The 21,758-nt window shown below is 47.2% G+C and overlaps 1 protein-coding gene across 1 annotated transcript in view; it reads right to left on the minus strand.

Annotated features, from left to right (window-relative positions):
* Positions 1-21,758, minus strand: part of znf536 (zinc finger protein 536) — a 168,302-nt gene that overhangs the window by 45,902 nt on the left and 100,642 nt on the right. The gene's annotated exons all lie outside the window — the stretch shown is intronic.

A 21,758-nucleotide genomic window follows, 5' to 3' on the forward strand; every position in this document is an offset into this window, starting at 1 on the left:
GACAAATGGAAAGGTGTGTTGAGTGCCACTTCAAACCCAGCCCTCAACACAACATGCCCCCCGCCGCCCCCCCTCTTTTCTCCTCTGTCTGTCAGTCATTGTCCCACGGCTCTCCTTTGCTCAAATGTGCGAACGGCACGCAAAGTCAGACGCATCAAACGGGCCGTGCTGTTCCCCCCCCCTGACAGAACGCTGACAGTTCATAAGCTTTTCAGCTTCTTTAGAAACACCACAGTCCTGAGATATCACCCCCCTCCCCCTCCCTCTGAATTCACACACACTCTACGCCGCCACCTGCACCAACACCGCCACTCTTTTTTTTTTTTTATCCTGACTATCATCATCATTCCCATTAAGCGTACGCTGGATTGCAGTGAGAATTAACAATGCCAAATTCAACCCGAACGAAGAACAAAAATAAGAGAGAGAGAGGGGGGGGGGGGTTCGATTCGGCTGTGTCAGCATCGCGGGATCTCCTCGCATCTCTGCCCGCGACCCGATTTTTGACAGGTAGCTGTCACAGATATGATAGGGTGATAACGGTTCTGACCCCGCCCTCCGCCACGTCCTCCGCGCGCCCCGCGGAAAAAGAAGCGACGGCGCACAGTTTAGCGCAACAGCAGTCTGTTATCAACGCGATCACCTCCTGAATACAATTCTGAAGATGAGTGACGACAACCTGGGAATGTGTTGACAGCAGCACAATCCGAGGTGAGGGTGTCGCCGTCAGACTGAAAGCACGCGCCGGCCTGACTCTGTGATGTGCTGACAGTCGTGGAAATTCAAAAAGGTCTTAATAACTAAGTTAAGTTAAAAAAAAAAAAAAAAACAGAAAAGGGAAGGCGCACAAAACAGATGCTTGATACGTCTTGTGTCGTGAAGCTGTTAAATGAAAAATATCTGTGCCTTTCCAAAAGGACCAGCTGGGGCGTTGCTACAGCGTCACAAAGGATTTACGGATTTTACAGCAAAGTTTTTCCAAAAATCATGTGCATGTTTTTTGTGCAAGCTGCCATTTTTTATATCAGCACTTATTCATCCGACATGTTCAGAGGTCGGGGAACGCATGGGCTTCTTTTCCAGGGTCAGAGAAGGAAAGCTCGAGACAAAGTGGCCTCCATGGGAACCGTGTGACCAAAGAAGCGCAAACACAGTTGAATATAAGGTTGTTCACGTTTTAATCTGCAACACCATTTGGTGTGCGTGTGGACAGGAACGAAAAAGACACAGAATGAAAATGGAGGAACCCACCAAGGCAACCACACCGCACAATAAGGCCTTTCTTTTTTTTACATTAGCCTAATCTTTTCTTTTCTGCCGCTTCCCATTTCCACACCCCTCCTCCTACTCTGTCGGGGGAGTCAAATAAGGTTTTTGCAGAATGGAAAGGCCCAAGTCAGCAAGTCCTCTTCCGCGCTGACACTAAACACACGACTCCATTCAGCAAACCCGCTATCAGGGCTGAGGGCTATTTATCACAAGTGAAACTGAAAGGCAACCTTAATGCAAGTCTGTGACAATGCGCAGAGACTAAATACCAGATGCTTCTACTTGGGAATGGCAACTGCACAGATTAATTCTGTGGGCCATCGAGAAGGAGAGAAGCCCGCAAACAGTTGGGTCTTTTTAAAAGCAGATGTTGAACTCTGGATCTGGGTTTTTCACGACCATTTTTACATGTGATATTACACACAGAGGGGGAGATGAGTGGAAGGAGGGGACTGTATGCAAGATTGTTAAAGAAAATCCTCCTTGCATGGGCATTCAAATGAGGTGGTCCAATATTTCCAGCCCCCACCCCCCCCCCCCCCCCTCCCTCCAAAGTGAAATCAAATCAGTATCAATTGATTGTTCGAAATGGAAAATTGAAAACCGCACTGTTTCATTCATTCCACTTTGAAAATTGACATTTTTGGAAGAAATTCCAGCAACGTTTGTGACCTTCATGGCGCACCGTACCGCTGGTCACACAAAAGCGCAGTTTGCATGTATAATATCACTTGTAAAAGTATACGACTCCCCGCATCATTTCACCACTGTGTGAACACACCTTTTGCATTTTTAATGTGAGCACTATTTCAAAGACAGAAAATAAAAAAATAAATCAGAGACACTCCAATTCCCCCAGTGCTTGGGCCAGGGCGGCACCATACTGTCGCCATAGTCGCCCCCTCATAAACATATTTCGAGCGGTCCACTGTACAGATCCCCTTTTGGCAAAGACTCCCGAGATCATGTTAACAGACAGTAGCCCACCTGTCTGCCCCAGATGGGGCTAAAATTATAAAATCCAAAACACAGATTAGAAGCAGGAAAAACACTGGACCACACGCACACACACACACACAGACACACACACACGTGCGCGGCTGTCTTTGTGTGTCAGGGTTAATAGTGCCGCTGTAAGAGGACAGACACGTCACTGGGAGGATGAAGGAAGGGCCTTCACACATTCTCACACACACACACACACACACACTACAAAGAAAGAAGGTAAAGCAGAAGTTCTGGGCACGCTTCCTCGAGGTGAGTGTCTCACACACACTCACACCAACACACACACACACACACACACACACATACAGTCCCACAGACTGGCCAGGCAGTCCAGCATGCCCGCCCTTAATCAGCTGACTGATCCGCTGCCTTTAATGCGACTGTTCCAATTACTGTAAAAGTCACACTGCTCCATATAACGGCAAATATTGACACTTTATTGCACAACACGTTTATGACATTTTGAAGGTCACCCCGTATATTAGGCGTCGTCGTGCAACCATGGGTGTGTGACGTGTGGGGGGGGTTCTAGATCGCTTGTTGACAGCCAGCTGTAAGTATCTTCAGAGTATTGATTTTCTATCTGCATCCTCTCTCTTTTATTTTTTCTATTTCTTTTATTCTTAATATTATTTTATTTTCTCGGCGGAAGAGGCAGCATCAAAGTGATTGTCAGAGGTGAGCCTTTGGCTGTTTATAGCAAAGCCCGTAAAGACCGGCTACGATTCCCTCTCACTGATGCATTTAGGAAGAGCTCTTCTTCTTCTTCAATCCTCAAATTCCACCATTTCTGTGTTAACCAACTGCTGGATTTTTGTGTTCAAAGAGTAAAAATGTTGTTTAGGACAACTTCTTTTAAAAGCTGTATAGAGTTGGTAGTTTCAATGGACAATAAAGTAACGGTTTTATGTGAATTGCACATTTTCACCTTTTTTTGGTACTGTAGAAGAATCAAATTCATAATTAAAGCACAGGGTAAGTAATTAAATAAAAACGTGTGATACCTAATACACAATCTGATAAGTTGACGTCCCTTATCTCTGTCAATCGCCACCCAGGATTATCATTATTGAGAATAACAAAAAAAATATATATATATATATACATATTTCTTCTTTTTACCCCAAATCTTCTTGTCAAACAAGTTCTAATCTGTGAAGCAGTTGATCGCCTCTTACCCCGGGAAAAAAAGCAACAAAAAAAATGTTACTGTGCTACTTCAAGAATATCACAGAGGGAGAGGGGGGGAAAAAAGAAGAAGAAGAAGAAGAGAAGTACATGTATAATTCAACTGTATCTGATCTGAGACCAGCTCGTCTCCCCTCTGCCTTTACTGGTGTCACGGCAGCGTAATGGAACATGCCAGAACAAAGGCTCTGAGATCAGATTGGAGCAGAGTTGAGCAGGCCATCTGGGAGGCAGGCTGAGTATCAGTCACTCTGCCTGCTGTCTGCTGCACTCACACTCCCCTCTGACTAACTGTGTGCGAGAGAGAGAGTGCAATCGTGTGTGTGTGTGTGTGTGTGTGCGAGACACCTCGCACTCCCTTCCGACGGCACGTCACCGGGATCTTGGGACGGAAAGCGACCGATGGAACGCCGTCGCAGGAATACGCCACCAGGGCAGCCTCCGCCAATGACTGACAAATCCATAAATTGATAAGGATCTGTGCGTGTGTGTGTGTGTGTGTGTGTGTGTGTGTGTGTGTGTGTGTGTGTGTGTGTGCATGTGGGGGCTCATGTGGGTACCCATGGGATTGGGCACGCTGCCTACTCCTTTACAGCAACCACACCCAGTTCCCATTAATGGAGATTTAAAAAAAAAAAAAAAAGCAAAAACAGTTGATTGTGTATGCATTTATGGTGTGTGTGTGTGTGTGTGTGAGGGGGGGGGGGGGGCATTTCCTTAATGGCCTTCTTTCAATCACACTTTGCACTCTAAACGTTCTGTGGTTTTGATTAGTATGATATCACTTTCAGGAAATAAAACTAGAAGGGGGGGGGGGGGTGGGGGGACACATCAGTCATAAAAAAATCACAAGATGTTTTGCCTCTCGCGTGGCCATTATTCTAATGCGTCACGTGACTCCTATGGAGGCCCGCCGACCCTCTCCCCATAGCCAAATAACTGATTGGGGGGGGGGAGGGCTGCAGGCTGTGTGTGTGTGTGTGTGTGTGTAGGGATTGACGGAAACGGTTGAAAAAGGGGAAAGATACTAGGAGAGATTGGCTGAGAGACAGAGAGGGGGGGGGGGGGAATAGAGAAAGAGTAAAATGTGATGACATCATTTGAAAGGCATTAGGCTTTTAAAAATGCGCCCGGGGGGACTTGATTTCCTTACACCAGAGCAACACAACACCATCCGGCCTGATGCTCGCTCACTCGCTCCCCCCCCCCCCCCCCCCCCTCCTTCCCTCTCCCTCGTACACCCCCCACCCCCCCCCCCCCTCCCGTTCCTTTTTTTGATTTGGACCACTGCCATCTTTGTGAGCGTCTGGTTCATGCGAGTTAATCAATTTGAGGTTTAGTTACACTGCTGATGCTAGCATTCCAGCCACTGCTAGAACCTAATCTGAACTCGCAGAATTTATTAACCAAACACCAATTATCATTAAACACCACTGCATTATCCCGCTTTCCTTTTGCCACCCTGACAACGACTACTTAATGAAATTTTAGATTCAGGTTATTTGACGCATGATTTACGGGGCGTTGGGAAAAGTCTCCTCGTGTGCAGATGCTTTCGGTAAAAGTTATCTTCCCCCTTTTTTGTTTTTCAAGGGAGATGTGAGGAGTCTCTGAGGTATCACGGCAACCACGTCTGTGGACCAAAAAGAAGTAGATGAAGAAAAGGGGGGGGGTGGGGGGGGGGCAGAGAGGAGCAAACTGCGCTCCGAATTCCACATTGCACCCTCACCTCGTGCTTTTGTGCGCACGCCGTTTTACCGCTGACCCCGTCGAGCGACACGCGTGAGAAGGAAAAAGGGAATCGATTGTGAGGAAGTAAAAAGAGAAGGAAAAAAAAAAAAAGGCGATGAATACAAATAAAAATAAAAGGAAATGCAAGTTGTTTACCCGCGCCGTGTTTGTGAGATGAAAACAGCAGCAGAATGTGTTACATATAAGGCGGTGGGGTAAACAGGGGCACCAGATGTTCTTTGATGTTAATAATGGCATTTATTATTAATATTAATTAGATCGCATTCAGCAATACATTTGGGCCATTTCCAAGTCAATTAAGCAAAATGGCATTCGGGAGATGTTGAAACGACATTTTAAGGCAGGTGTTCCTGGTCCCCTATTAAAAACATTTTTGCAGCTTCTGAAAAACAACCCATTTTATTTATTTTCCTCTTTGTTTACCCCTACTCTGTGTTCCTGTCTGACGCAGTGATAAAATATATATACATACATACATACATATATATATTGTTAGTGGATTTAGCGTGCATTATCTAATTAAAATATACAGTATGTGGTATTTCTGATAATGCACCCACCCCCACCCCGGAGCAAATGTGGCAACCCAGAGCCTAGGGGGGGGGGGGGGCGGTTAATCCACATATGAAATTATCATTATGACCGTCGGGATGATATTAACGTTTTAAAACACTTTGAGGATTACACAGCCCTACAAACGCCGCGTGTTCTTGGGACAAAACCTGCAAAAAATCCACTTTCGGCGCCAAATGTTTCCGTGGTTACCAGCAGATACCTAGCAGGTCCACCGACTCTAATTAGACAACACGAGCCGCGAGGCCTCACGCTGGGGGGGGGCTTGTCCATATAATGGAAATAATCCAAGGCTATATGTGTGTGGATGAGGTCCATTGAGTTTAACCTCTGAATAGGGTCCCGCCACACCTCGCCGACCCAGCGTGTTTGGGTGTGTGCGCGCTCTAGAGCCCTTTGCTTTTTTGGCAGCGAGCAGCCCTCCTTTTTCCTGCCCCCCCCTTTTTTTTTTTTTTTCAAAAGCCGGTGGAGGCAGCAGCCTTACAATGGTACATTAACAATCTGTGCGTTCATTTATCAGAGTGTGCGATTTGGACTCGCCGTTCATGGCGCGCTGCACTTTTCGCGGCGGAAAATTAATGAACAAGCCTCCCCCCCCCCCACCCCCCCTCGCAACAAACATGCACCTGTGCTGCAGAGATGGTAATCACAAACATTTATATTTATTAGTGGACGCCCGCACTAAAACTGCAGTTCTGCAGAGGGCGAGTGGGGGGGGGTGAAAAAAAAGAGGGGAAAGGAGAGAAGACAGGATGAGTAGGAGGAAGAAGGAGGGTAATGGACGTGCAGAATTGTGTTAAAGCTATTTGTCTGCAGCGCTTTCTTGAAGGAATGTGTGTGTGTGTGTATACTCAGGGAGTGTGATGTTCACGCTGTGGAGATTATTCCTCAAAAACTATGGGGTGAAGGGCATTGCCCCCCCTCCCAGCCCCCTTTATTCTAAATGCACGGACTAAAATACTCGCTGCTTAGGAAATCTGTGGAGGACGGTAGAATTTCGTGAGAGGGGCCAAACATCCATCTCCCCATCACCGCACAGGTGGAGATGATGGACAGGATGCTTAACGGTCTCCATCCGTCTCTGTTCTTACCCCCCCCCTCCCTCCTCTTCTTCCCCTCCCCCTCCACCCAGACTGACAGAAGGTGGCTCTCTCCCTCAGTAAAGGCTACGCCTCTGCCCAGCTAGGGGAAGAGGAATGGTGCCATAAGTTTCTCCCTGGCACCGGCCCACCTTTGTTCCCCCCCCGCCCCCCCCCACACGCCCCCCACCCACCACCCTCAAGTCTGTTTCAGGCTTCAAAGAGCATTGGGGAAAGACACACACACACACACACACACACACTTGCATAGAGACACACTAAGTGGCGCACACACAAATGTTTGAGGGAGCACTGATGTCTCACTAACTTTATCATTCTAGCAGGGTGATCATAGCCCCGTTGAGAGGCTCTGGAAGAGGCTTCAGGGTGTATGAGTGTGTGTGTGTGTGTGTGTGTGTTTTTGTGCGTGTGTGTTGTCCACCACTGTCTGCATGTATGCACGGGAGCACAAAAGGCAGATGGGGACAGAGGTGGGTGTCTTTTAGGACACGGAGACAGGAGCAATCACTAATGCGTTTGTCTGTGGGTTTGTGCAAACACAATCCAACGCACACGTGTGTGTGTGTGTGTGTGTTGGCCGTGCTATAATAATCAGGGCGTATATTCATCATGCCCCCTCTCTGTCCGCGTTGGCAGGAAGTGGTGTGGTTGCCATTAGTGAAGGATGACTACGTCGCCGGCTCCTTTCTATGGGTCGAGGAATCTGAGGAGATGAGGAAAGGTAAAGGAAAGAGGAAAGGTGGAAAGGACCGTACCCAAAGGGAGGGATTAAAAGGAGAAAACACTAGCTAATGGAAAAGGAGGAGAGTGGCGAGAAGATGATAAAAGGAGAAACGGTGTGAGAGAGGAAAGGAGCGGAACAAGCAGGAGGTCGACACCACAAAACGCTCTCCAGCTCCCCGCCTACCCTCGAGACTCTGCACCGCCCGTTTAACTTCGGGTGGAGCAGGACCTCTTTCCAACCCCCGCCATTGATTTCCTATTCATTCCCGCGCATGCTAAATCAACAGCGAGCACAATAGGCCAATCATCAAGCTCAGCTACGGCACCAGCACTCCCATCCCACCCTGCGTCCACCTGGCATTGGCCGGAGTCTGTACTGTACCGTGGCATCAATGGCGTGCACACTGCAGCCATTAGTGGCGTTATTCTCCATCAATGAAAATGAATCAATTAAGCCTCATTAAGGGTGCATATTAAGGTGGAGTAATTATCGAGTGGGGAGCGCGCGCTGATCGATAGCTCGGGAGCATAAATGTGCACTTAAAGACATATATTACCACGAGGGGCGATGAACACTTTTAACAAGGCCACCATGGAGGGTGCAGGAACAAAGTGGGTAAATTTGCTTCACGTCATGCGTACATGCGGTGTGTGTGTGTGTGTGCGTGTGTGTGTGAGTGTGTGTTGGGGAGAGAGACGCCTGGTTAGGCTGTAAATCCAACAGACCAAGGACACGTCCCGTTTTTCCTCTTCTATGAACTCGTCCGGCGTCTCGGAAAATGAAATAAAAAGATTTATACTGTAGCGGCAGTGTGTGTGCGCGTGTGTGTTTGTGTGTGCGTGTGTGTGTGTGTGCGTGCGCGCGTGTCCATCAGACCACGAGAGATACAGCTACACTTTAAGAATAAATGAGAGGATGGCGGTAGGGGGGGAAGAGGAGGAGTTTTCAAATGCTAGAGGCCGTCACCCTCTGGCCACCAACACACACACTCACACACACGCACACACACACACACACAGTGCCATGCATAACGCCTATTAAAGAGCACGCTCTGTCCCAGTCGCATAAATTTAATTTGTTATGAAGGTCATTGACAGCAAGTAATAATCACCATTGGGGATCTAACAATTTGCCATTTAGGAACATTGAGGCACTGATGACTCAACTATTAATAGACTGAAGCCCCCCCCCCCCCCCTTCTCCCCTCTTGCCTCTGCACCGGCTGTCCTCTTAAATGACTTAAAACTCTTCCAATATGTTTCACTCGCACACAGCCTAAAAAAAAAGCCCAAATGTCATTACCCTATTCATCTTTTTTCATTTTTTTTTAATCGGTGGAGGGATATGTGACATTTGGAGGCAAATTAATGGGAAGCCTAAAAAACACCCCCGCTGAGGGGGGGGGATCTCCTGAAAAAAAAACCACATACTGTAAAAGAAACATGAAAAAAGTCAACAGCCTGTCGGTTAGGCCTTTGTTTCTTAAAGCTTACAGACTTTTTTTTTTTGCAAACAAACGCACGGAGAGACACAATGACAAGTTTTATTTTAGAACAACTCATTTATTCGTCGCCTTAGCGTGGCCCGGGCCATTCAGACATATGTGTCTGCCGTTTGTCGGCAAACAAATAAGTCCGAGCTTAAGCTATTTTTATCAAGCGCGCGCGAGCGTTTGCTCTTTTTAAGTGATCGGCAGTGTTTGGGGCCGAATAGAATGGGAGCTGGAATCCTTTATCTTTCAGAGGCTCAACAACTCAAGACTAATTACAAATTAATCTGGATCTGGATATCTCCAATGAGAGGGCCCCAATAAGAACGTGTGGTGTGCTAAGAGGAGCTATCTGTTATATATTTATAGGGGAGCTCAACGCATGGAGAGAGGGAGGCCGGAGATGGAGGCGCCCAAAAAGCAAAAGAATAGAGTGGTGCATAATTGCCTGCCTTCTATTTCCAAGCAGCCACATCAAGGCTGAGGATTGTGGATATTAATAATTGATCATTAGCGTGATAGGGAAGAGCGCGCTCGAGTCTTTAGCGCTGGAAGTTTTGATGGCCGTTTTAGGTCCCTCCCAGGGGTCTCGAGCACTGTAGCTGTACTTGTGGAGAAGGTCAAGTGGGCCCATTGTTATCAATGGAGCACTATTGCCCTAAAAAAATAAGAGGATTAATCAAACTCCAACAATTGAACTGCAGAGTTTTGATTCATTCTAAGTGCCGCAGGAACATTTAGGAACAAAAATATACAACTTGTACTTTCTCCTGATATTTCATTTCATTGTAACTCTGATGTTTAGGTATGGGTGTTGCAGTCGAGGCTACCTAAAGACCATGTCATGATCAAGACCAAGACCAAGCCGGGACCAAGTCAAGACACGGGGAATATTCACACCACAAAGACACTCCTCATATTGGTATATCTACATTCCCATAAACAACAGCCAAACAAAGCAAGCGTTTTAAGTGTGGCCATTTTTAAATATGGGCATTAGTACTAATGATGTCATGCTTTGTTGGAAAGGTTGGAAGGTGAATCAACCCTCAGGTCTGGGGGAGGTCCGTCACAGAATAAGCACGCCCCCCCCAGTATGAACAGCATGAGTGAAGAGGAAACCTATGCATTCACAAAACCCACCTGCACTGGATGCAACAAGTGGAGCCACGTGGCTACAGCAGGAAAACACCGATTCAAACACTTGATTCCTGAACAACTTGTGCAACGTGTGGCCTACGAAGGTTGCGGGTGCCACAGTAGTTAACTTCCTGTTGTGGAAATGGGCTTTGATTTGCTGCCCGGTACTCGGGGTGTGTCACTCTCTATTACCCGCTCCGTCTCTGCAGCTCGTGTACTCAGTACTCCCCCCCCCCCCCGGCCCCGCGGTGGGGAACCTCTGGGCACCTTGACTGTCGTTTAACTGCTTGTGGCACGAGGCAGCTGAGGAAATGGGTCGTTAAATCCAAAGAGCTGGGGCGAGCCCCCCCAGTGCCCCAGATCTGTTTCCAATCAGATAGCCTTCTTTTACAGCAGAGACAGAAAGAAGCGTAGCACAGCAGCCCGAGGCGAACATTAGTGTCATGGGCAGCCCGACACTACTAATAGCAGCGGCTAACAAGGACCGGGGCATTTATTTATTCATGGGTTGTCATCCCAAAGGTATCCTAGAGGGGAGATCATCCCAGTCGCTCCACACCTGGTTGTAAGCACAGTCCCTAAAGTAGTTGAAACATGCACTTGACCATGAGTCACTGCTGCTGAACCATCCACAGGCTACCCAGGGTTCATGCTACATCGGAAATCAATGGAAATGGACTCCTGTTACCTTTCGAAACATGGTTTTATACTACGTTTGGTTTCAATGTTCTTTTCACACTGCATATGCCACAAAATCAAGAAGTCAGCGCCATGCTCGCCAGGCCAGCCGTGCTGCTAGATCCACCTGGCCAGCCTAGAAGAGGTATTAGTGGGGGCTTTTGGTTGAACATCATCCAGAGGATTCAGCCGGTGAAATACATCTATTAATACAAAATTAGTATGCAAATAAATCATTTTCCCTAGTGGATGATTTTTAGGTCTATTCCTTTGTATTGACATTACCTGATTTTACCCGTTTGAGGTTCAATAGAATACAGGAAAACACTGCTTTAATTTGAGTAATTCAGAGAAGACACAGAGAAGGTAATTCGACATTCGAAGGAACGGGGCTCAGCACAGTTGAAGCGGAGAAAACTACCCTGCACCACTGTTTCTGTTACAAATCCTCGCCTGGAAAAAAAGCTCATTACACAGAGCGTGATCCCTCCCATTTTGGAGATCTCTGTGACTTACCACGACTGTGACTGATCTCATCTACAAAGGAAAAGGGCAGACGTTTTGCAGGAAGGTAAATACTTCAAATGTTAGGCATGGGGAGTGTCTTCGATTTGTCCTTTAGGAAGATGCTAACGCGTGATACACTGTGCCCTCGCGTCTCGCCCCCCCCCCCCCCCCCCCCCTCCCCCTCCCTTTCCTTCCCGTGTCATCGCAAACTGCACGGCCGGCGACATGAAACAGAAAACGCGCCGCACACTTGTTGCCCGGACTTTATCGCCGCATTATTCTTGCTGCTCCTTCCGTTCATTTTCAGGGAGAAAGATAAATGAACGACGTACATTTTGTGCACCTGTCCTCCCCTCCCCACCTTCCCCTTCCCCTAACGATAAGGGATTTCATTAACGTGAGAATGCTTGGGCTGAAAGAAACATAATTGCTTCAGTGTTGTTGTCCTCTCTGCTGCCGACGCCCTAATTTCCTCCTTCCTTTACTCTTGACTGTTAAGTGATCATTATATCAGCAGAGGATGGGCCAAGGGTAAAATATTGACAAACTGCGGTCATGTTCATGCAAAACATTAGGAGGGGAGGAGGGCGTGCGATGAAATATTAGAAATAAAAGGAATGAGGAGACGAAGAGGGGGAGAGGAGAAACAGGGGGATGATGGGTGAGGGAGGAGTGTAAGGTGCTAATAGAGTGACAGCAAGGACACAAAGTGATATGATCACAGGGGCCGGTAATCATTTAAACCAAGCGACGGGTTCCCGATCCGTCACCCGTTCACCTCCCCCCCTGATGGATAACTGTATGTAAAAGACACATCATTTTTTTGGAGCTTGCCATTTACACAGCGATCGCACCTGAAAGCGAGGCGGCACAATAGAGAGTTTAAAATGTCAGGGAACTAAGTAAGTAAGAGAGACGGGTTTGACCGGCAGAATCTTAATTAAACACATATGTGTGCATAAATACGCACAATTCTCTGTGGGAGCAGAGATCACAAACACACATTGAAAATGATTGCAATTGCATAAAAAAAAGAAAAAACAACAACACACATCTCAAATTCACACACACATACACTGCAACTACAACATCAGTGCAATTAAGCGAGAGATCCCCCTGCTACGACCTTCGTTTTGCTGCCCACCGCTGACCAGTCGGCGAGGAGTTGGTCTAGTTGTGGCGCGACATCACAAAGAGCGTTCAGTGGTCGTCTGGAAAGGCATGTTTAGGATTTACCTATCTATCAGCGAGCAGACCTGGCTGTTGAGCCGGAGCCAGGCGCCACATGATTGTGTTAATTAATCTGCCATTGTGAGCGTGGGGAACAGCTGCACGGGCTCTCGTGGCTGCGTTGTCAGAGCAAAACAATGCGATGTTAAGCTTCCCCCACTGAATCTTCCATTACAAAGGAGCTCCAACAACAGGGATAAATTCATGAATCCACAGATCAATTTTTACCAGCACTAATGTCTGACCTTTAAAGCAAAAAGAAAATCGCTTTCTTTATTTTCTTCTTTTTTTTTTTTTTAAATTTGCTGCATTTGGATTTGAAATACGGTCAGATATGTGATACCTAGGATTTGGGCCAAATCTTCTCCCCCCCACCCCTCCCATCCCTCCCTCCAGCCGGGAAAGCAAACGCACTGTAGAGAGATAGAGATGCCGAGAGAGGGCAGGGAAAGAAGGGAGGGAGGGACAGACGTACAGAATGAGCAGCAGAGAGACGGAGGAGACGAGACCAGTTATGTGCCGCTCATGTAGACTGGTGAGAGGTGGGGTGGTGGTGGTGGTAGGGGGAGGGGGGAGAAGGGAGGCTGAATTAAGCTTTGTGAGACATTGGGAATTCAGAATTTGGACAATATATCAGTACGAAAGACCGTGAGGACAGTTTCATTTACGCTTATTTAAATAGAAATAGTTTTTATATGACTAGCACTCAATGAACGGAATGGATGTAACTCTTTTTATTTGGGGGGGGGGGTTACAGACGGAATCTTCTAGTGTTCACAATAAGACTAAGCTCTCACATTCACTTAGGCACAACGTTGACCAGGGGAATACATAAATAAAATTAGGTAAACTCAGCTGCCACCGCAAATTACGTCTGCAATAAAAGACTTTACGAATAAATAGTTTAGCGCCTCTAATTGAGTTCACAAAATGTTTCACTAGACAACCATTTCACTGCATTCATTACGGTGCCGCTGAATTACAATGGCATCGCTCGCAGGAAACGTGGCGTTTTCGCCTTTAATGCGTCGACAGGATTCATAACGTTCCCCCCCCCCGAGTTGCCTGGAAGAGATGGGAGACGCCGTGGCCCCCCGTCACACGCTCTCTACAGCAAATGGCATGGCCTCGGTGCACACTTGGCACTTCCACAGACATGGTGATGCACCCCGAAAAAAAAAAAAAAGAAAAAAAAAAAATCATCAAGATGCCTGGCTCTGGGCCGCGCTCTGCAGCCGAGCCCTTCTGTCTTGCAGAAAGCCCTCCAACAGCCCACTGAGCACCCAAGACATGGGGAAGGGGAGTCATACGACAGCACGTCGCGTGACTCACTCCAGAGATGCACGGGCGGCGTCATGGTCAGGCTTGTGCTTGGTTCAAAACAGGAGGAGAAAGCGACCCTTTGTCTCCTCCGGGTTTGAAGGGGAGAGCGATCCCGCGGACGCAGTCGGAGCGGCAGATGAAGAGAGGCAACGCATTTTGTTGTCCCTGTGACACCGTCTCTCAATCTGCAGCCTGTTTTAGCCTGCCAAACACCGAGTCAAACAGTGGCGCCGAATATGGCAGTGAATTACAAATCAGTTGTTAAGTTGCCATCTTCTTGATGGCTTGCACAAATGTTCTTTTATTTTTTAGTTTCTTTACAAGAGTTTTTTTTTTTTTTTTTTTTTTTAATTACAGTTCTTGGACACAAAGCATTTAAAAAAAAAAAAGAAACAGTTGAATTACTTCAGACTTTGCAGAAATGTGCTCACACGCACATACCACACACGAGATGGTGAAGGCTTACAGATGGGGAAGGGTGACACGGTGCTAACTCGCATCTCAAAAGTGACGCTCCACGCAGCATCTCACCTGTCCAACGTGGCGGATTTCGGGAGAGCCATCAGATGTTGCGTTTACCGCAACGCTGAGCAGCGGAGAGCATCCGATCAGAAGACGCGCACAGCCTGAGGGGTTCTGTTGCACTTACACTTGAAAACTCAACAGGACACTTAGTTAAGCTGGAGAAAGGGGATTTGTGACACCAGAAAAAAGAGGTTGATATCTTGTCATTATGTTCTCCCTCATGGCTTTGTCATTATTTACAGCTAAAATGCTACAGAGAGTGTATCGAATTGGAAGAAAGACTTTTTTTTTCCTCCTGCCTTCCTCCTGTGGTACTGTGCTGTCGGCTCCCTGATTGTTGGAGTATAAAAATAATCGTCATGGAAATAGATCTCATTGACAACGTGCCATGTTCACACTGTGAGCAGCTTGTGCCTTGTGAACATAATCCAGAAATGTCCTCCAAAAACTTTTCTCCGCAAACTTTCAATCCCTCATCCTCGATTTTGCCCTTCTCCCCAACAGATGAAAAGAGTGGATGCCAGGGAAGACAAAATCCAGTCTTCTCAAGGATCCGCAAAACAGGTAGAAATGGGAAGCATGAGGGGTGGGCTCAAGGTTTAAGAGGCAAGGAAGGGTGAGTGAAGACAATGGAGATATTGAGGGGGGGGGGGGGGGGGTTGACCAAAACAGCTTTCCCATCCTCCTCCTCCCCAGAAAATCCACATCCTCATCTCTGTGTCTAATAGGAAGTACCTGATTCTGGTCCTGAGAGTACTGCGCCGGCATGATTAGACCTTACCTGTGAGCCCTGCCAGGAGAGGTGGTATTTGTCTGATCTGCCACCCCCATGAGGGAGCTTGTGGCTTAGCCTCAACTTAGCTCTGTGTCTTCATACGGTGGATGGGATAGAATGAAAGCCACTGGGGAGGAGTGAGAGTCTCCCCTCGGCAAAAGCCCGGGATAAACCCTGTGTCCTCAGGAGGGAAGAGGCTAACTTCTCGCATGCTGGTTGGAGGCCCAGGGGGTTAAAAGATGATACCTCCAAATGTGGCTTTGCTAAAAGTCTTAAACCGGAGGAACCTTTGTTTCCCTGGTAAGAACATTGAACATTGAATTTGTGGGTTTGGCTCAAAGGCTGAAAGTTTCCAAGACATCGCTTGGAACATCCTCAACTCTTGTATGGTCCTTGCAGATGTCCTTGAACAAAGTGCACGCTCCAGCAAAACGGCTTTCTAATTTAGATCAAGACCGTGCAGGTGCCTCGTGTGCAGGAATCCGGGGGCCCCTAATCGAGGCCTTGGGATGACTCCGTCTAAAATCCTCACGTGCAGACAATAAGAGGAGAAGTGAGAAACTCTCCGCTATAACCACCCTATCATCAACATAAACATATGCTCGCCGCGTGGGCCGCCGGGCGATGCTAACTCGGGGGCAGGTAAAACAAATATAATATAAAATATAAGGGGAGTTACAGACACAACGAGATAGAGGTTCGTTAGGAGAGCTGCAAATGAAAGTGGGGAAGGCTTCTCATCAAGCACATGTTCACCACTCGGTCCATAAGGGAGCTATACCTGGGGCTGTCGTATTCAGAGGTGTTACTCTAATAAGACAAACAGTCGCTTTTATTTACAGCGAGCAGCGAGTTGACGTGAAACATGCATTAACACGTCTTCTGTTGTGCCTTTGGTGAAACAAACACCTTTGTGATTTTCTAAACAAAACATCCAACAAACAGCCCCTTTTGTGAGTTAAGATACATTCAAACAACATATGCTCTTGAAAAAAAAAAAAAAAAAGCAAGCACAATAGGTGTAAACCGTCTAAATTGCAATTGCAGCGCATCTTGGAAAAACAAACACTTTGCTTTGTTACCAAGACGACTAAGATAATGTGATTCCTGCGGCATTGTCGGGACTGGCACTTGCTACATTATGTGTGACGGGCTTAAGAGTAGATCTAGGAGCGTGAACGCACAGAATCAGGCTCCAGCCTATTGCGGATTGGAGATAGTCCGGCAAACCATATTTGCATGCGTGCCCTTGCCAAAGAGTTAAGCTCAGCAGGCTAACATTGTCTCCGCGATAGCAAAACACGCCGGTTTGAAGTCGGCACTGATGTTTAAGACCCCATAATGCTTGCTGTGATTTGACAGTATGTGTTACTGTTACTTTCCATGCTAAGCCCAGTAAAGAGATGCGGTTCCATTCTGTTGGAGGATTTAAATGTGATCGGCCCCAACATTGGTTTTGAATAAATAAATGTATATGTACATATATATATATTTACAGACAATTCACGATGGAGGACGCAGCAGTCAATATCCTCCTCTTTCCTCCTCTGCCTTCCATGGCGAAAAAACAAATTCAGCTCTGAACCTAATTAATCCACAAAGGTTTCATGTCTTAATCCCCAAAGTCAAGGGGGTTATTGTCCTCACAAATGAGGTCAGTGTCCCTCCCAGTGGAAATAAGGGGAAGAAGGAGGAAAAGACATGGAGTAAAGGGAGGTACCACGGATGCTTGCAGAGTGGCTTTCCTTTTCTCTGCAGCTCTCCTGGTGAATAGAGGTGTGTTAGGGTGGCAAGAGGCCCTGGTAACGGGGACCGGAGCCACCCGCTATCAGCTCGGGGGCGGCAACATCAGCACAAAGGTATCCCGATGTGAACAGGGGACTCAATGGCTACCAACGCCACGGCGAAAAGAAGCAGAGCAGATGGAAGCATAAAGCGGAGACGTGAAAGAAATGGTCAAAGCATGACAGCAGTGGGGTGATGGGAAAATTGAAACGCCTGCCAATCTCCAGCACACAGACCTTTTGAACCAGGTGGATGGGAAAGCTGGTTCTGATGCTAATTGTCACTAAGGCAAGTCACTGTCAAACTCTGAGGCGAGGAAGCGTCACCCAAGTGTGACAGGACGATAGCCATGATACAGCCCTCCGTCTGGTGGGATGACAAGGGGGGATGTGACACACATGGCCACGCCATGCTGCCTGAAGCAGTCACCACCAGCGTCCCACACAGGGTCTCTGTGGGGATAAACCCAGGGAATATTGCAACCGAGTGGGCCAAATGCTAGACCGGCATCGGCGTACAACGGGCCCCCGTCTCCGTGGACCAAATGGCCGCAAGGCAGAGACAGCGAGAACCATCCACGAGGACGGTCGACGCGCGTCTACTCCTTTTGACCACCCTGACGGGAGCTTTCCAGAGATCTTTCAAGTCATCCAATCAAGACTTGGCTCGAGGCAGGGGGTCCCCGAAAAGCTGGCCAATGAAAACTCGGGTTGAGCGGAGGGTCAGCCAATAGCAGGCGTGTTGAGTGGAGGGTCAGCCATGATGGAGGCTCGACGGAGGGAACGGAGTCCAAGATGACGCAATCAACAGCTTGCCGAAATCTGTCGCAGTCAGATGTCCGGCCACTGCATGGAGCCAGCGTGGTGGACGGGGCTGAGCGAGAGACCCTTCGGCAGGCTGCGTTATCCAAAGGGAATAGAGCACAACAGTATGTCATCGTCTGCAGCGGGCGTGAAGATGATCATTACTTTTGTCACAATCTGGGGAAACAGTACTGCATAGCGTCTCCAAAAGGAACCGCCGAAGCAGAAGGCTGATTTCTCCATAAATTGCTCGCTTTCCCGTGTGACTCGCGGTGTGGCGACGCACAATGTCATGCATACATCAAACGCATCAGCAGAAAAGACCTGGGCTGTTTTTGATCACTGATAATTACTGTATCTGCACTCCAAGAAGACTCGAGGAGTAAACAAAGTGAGAAGTTTGAAAATGGGGGAGGAAAAAAGAGGAGGGAGAAAGAGGGGAGGGTGGTGGGGGGCATAAGGCTTTGTAGCAGACATTCTAATTTCCAACTTCTCTGTGACTGCCAAAATAAAGACAAGTTTATATTGTCATCTCCCCACTGTTGGGTTTTGGAATATGACTTTAAACTGACAGTGGGAATTACAATCTGTAAACACCACATTTCTTGATGTCTAATTTCAAAAATCAGCTGTCAGGAGTTGGTGTTTGTTGATCTTTATCAACTCGTTATTGCATTTCGAGAATGTGACAATTAAAAACCGCTCGCTCATTCCTGTGAGGCATTCTATAATCGCGGCAACTTGATAGTGATGTGGGGTTATTGAATTTTTTTTTTCCAATCTGACGTTATAACCCTAATCTGGCTAATTTGGAGAGTTCTAAATACAAATGGGAAAATGTAGGTAAAACTTAGCAGTAAGAACACAAAAAAATATCCTGTTGAGTGCAAATGATAGATCAGATGTTCAAAACCAGGTCTACAAAGCTCACTGCTGGAAAAGACACAATTGGATTAGAACTGAGACTAAAAACTCAATTGACTTTCAATAGATTATGAAAGCAAAGGGTTACTGAGCATTCTTCCTCTCTGCTCAGCGCTCTCCGCTTGCATGCCTCCCCTTCATCTCAGAGGATATATAGAGGAGAAAAAAGATTTAAAAGGAGCGAAAAAAAAGCTCAATTGTTTATTGATTTTATAATAGGCTTAGTGCAAGAGAAATAAGGTGAGGGGGCTGGTGGGGCGGCGTGGTCAACCAGAGGCGATGGCGTGACAAACACGCAGCTTACGAGCAGGTAACAGCGGCTTGAGTCCAAATGCCGGGTTATTGGCTTGAGCCCTTTTTTCCGCCTCAAACGCCCGTTTGTGGCATTGTTATCCTTGCTTTTAAACCAGTGTAGACATAATCGCTTCTCTTGCAAACAGGGCACAACCTTGTCCGTTTCAAAGTGCGTGCAGGAGGAAGGGGGGGTAGGGGGGGGTTCACTGGGGGATGATATGGCTCTGTAAGAGAGTGCGGACGCATAGGTTGAGACAATCAAAATCACCAAGGACCTGTGACGGTTAAATTGTATCTTTAGAAGAGGAAAGCACAGACAAGTAAAGGAAATAGACAGAATAAGAAAAGCAAGATTCTTTTGCAATTGCTCACAGCGAGAGTGTGAATGTGTCTGCCAGAGAATGCACGGGTGTGTGTAGGGTCTGATATATGGATGATAACACTAATTAGCTCATTTTGTTTGGGGCACAACACTCATTAAAAACCCAGTGGGGCCATTAAAGTTACCGTCCCTCCAAACCATCGCCATCGCCGTATCCATCTCGGCTGCTATCTCGCTGCCTTTTAATGGCCTCTGCTTTCAGGTTGTTGGGTTGAGCGAAGATTTGTGCGACTTGGATCACTTCCTCTTCCTTCCCTTCACCCCAGCTTCTGCTCACTGTGTCTCTACTCCTCGTCTTTCCCCCCCCCCCCCCCACGTCACCCTACCGTCTCCGTTTTTGTCTCTATCTGTCTCGCTCTCCCACACATACCAATTACTAAATCCACTACCTCCACCGCAGTCTACACGCTCAATCCGTGTACACTAATAGCTGTTTGCCTAAAAGAAAACCGGAGGAAGGGGGGGGGGGGGCAGGGGCTCTCCAGTCCCGCCGAGGAGGAGGAGGAGGAGGGCGGGTTGTTTCCAAGCTTTACACAGCTATGTCGCTGTAATGCCGACAAAACCTCGGCGCGATTCGGCGCGGCTTGCTGTGCCATAAGGCGCCCGTTGCTCCGCAGCCGGGGAGACTGGAGGCGGAGGCCTGCCAGGATTAGACGAGCAGGTGTAGCATGCCGCTAACGGATGCGGCGCAAAGCTCGCACTCAAGCTCGCGCTCTCCAGGGCTAGCTGTGCTCAAGCTAACGGCTTCTGCTCAGCTAAAAGAAGGGTTCGAGTCAATCCGCTGCACATATTACTGTCACGGCAATGTTTTGGAATGGAGGGGTCGTGTCTGAGGACACTTGGGAAGTCGAAGTTTAATGACGTCTGCTAAAACTCCATTGCTGGAACCGGAAGAATGATTCTGCATTTTTCTTATTGGTGGCAAGAAAGTCATGAACAAAAAAGTGCAACAACAATGAATTTATCCAGCGTACACGCATTGACTGTGTCCCGAAAGCCAGATACATCTTCTACCTCTGTGCCACAGAGCTCCATTGTTGTCCAAAATCTATTACAGACTCGCCAGCGAGCCCCAGCAGTGCAATGGCGAGTGTGTTACTTCACTCCCATGAATATAAGCTTTGTAATCAGCCATCTAGAACACTTCAGGATTTTTATTACTGTATTATTTTGAGCGGTGCTCAGATGGTAACTTATTAAGTAACCAACATCTATGTTTGAAATACTTGAAAATATTCAAAACTACACTTATTGGGAGGACAAAAGTAATATATATATATATATATATATATATGTATATCATTAAAAACAATAAAATAAAGAGTTAGTGGAAGATTGTACATGCTGCCATACATACTTAGTTCAAACAACAACAAAAAACCTAATTTTTATATAATAATATTCATACTGTTGTGTTGTTTAGATTTACATCTTCAGTAAGAGCTAATGTGCTCGGGGGCTAGGAGGCTGAGTGAGGAGGATTAACGCGTTGTTGAGCTTGGTCCTCTCAACCGCATCAATGACAATAAGAATAAGACATATAAATATAATTCAGGACAAACATATACGTGCGCAGTAGACACCACTACCCCATGACCTGTGCACTACCACACTCTTGGTTCCCTGCCACATATACATGTATACTCTCTTTTTCCATGTTGTTGAAAGGCAAGACTCAGATATTCTGGGTCTCAGGTCTGGGTATTAAGAGTGTTGATTAGATATATGAGTTTGCCATTTGCCCACGGAGCGTAGAGTGTCTCCGACAGAACTGGGGACCATATGGCTGGTGAGAGATTTCCCCCCTCTCTTCCTCTTTGCGCAGCCTGACAGCTGGATGGCTGCTAACTGGGGACGAGGAAGCTTGGCAGCTGCAGCTGAGAGCAACGCTTTGATGCGGCTCACCCTTTTTCACTTGTCTCTCTCTCTCTCTCTCTCTCTCTCTCTCTCTCTCGCTCGCACACACACACACACACACACACACACACTCAGATGAAGCCAGACACCCGCAACCAAGCAGCGTAAACTGATGCAAACTTCCTACAGGTTGGACAAGAGTGTAAGAGAAACGTGAGGGTGGACGCTTCAGAGTCATGAACCCTGATGGATTGGATCTAACTGGTCCAACTAGTTTCACTTGTTTGCAGAATTTGAACAACATCTTTTAATTTTGAATTTTAAACTAAATTCTTCCCTTTTGACATTCGACGAGCGAGGTTGAAACACGTTTTCTGCTTTCCATGTAAATCTGCTGACTAACAGTCTGGAAGTCAGAGGGAAGGAAGGAGG

This window comes from Pungitius pungitius, chromosome 4 (genome assembly GCF_949316345.1).
Source record: "Pungitius pungitius chromosome 4, fPunPun2.1, whole genome shotgun sequence".
NCBI lineage: Eukaryota > Metazoa > Chordata > Actinopteri > Perciformes > Gasterosteidae > Pungitius > Pungitius pungitius.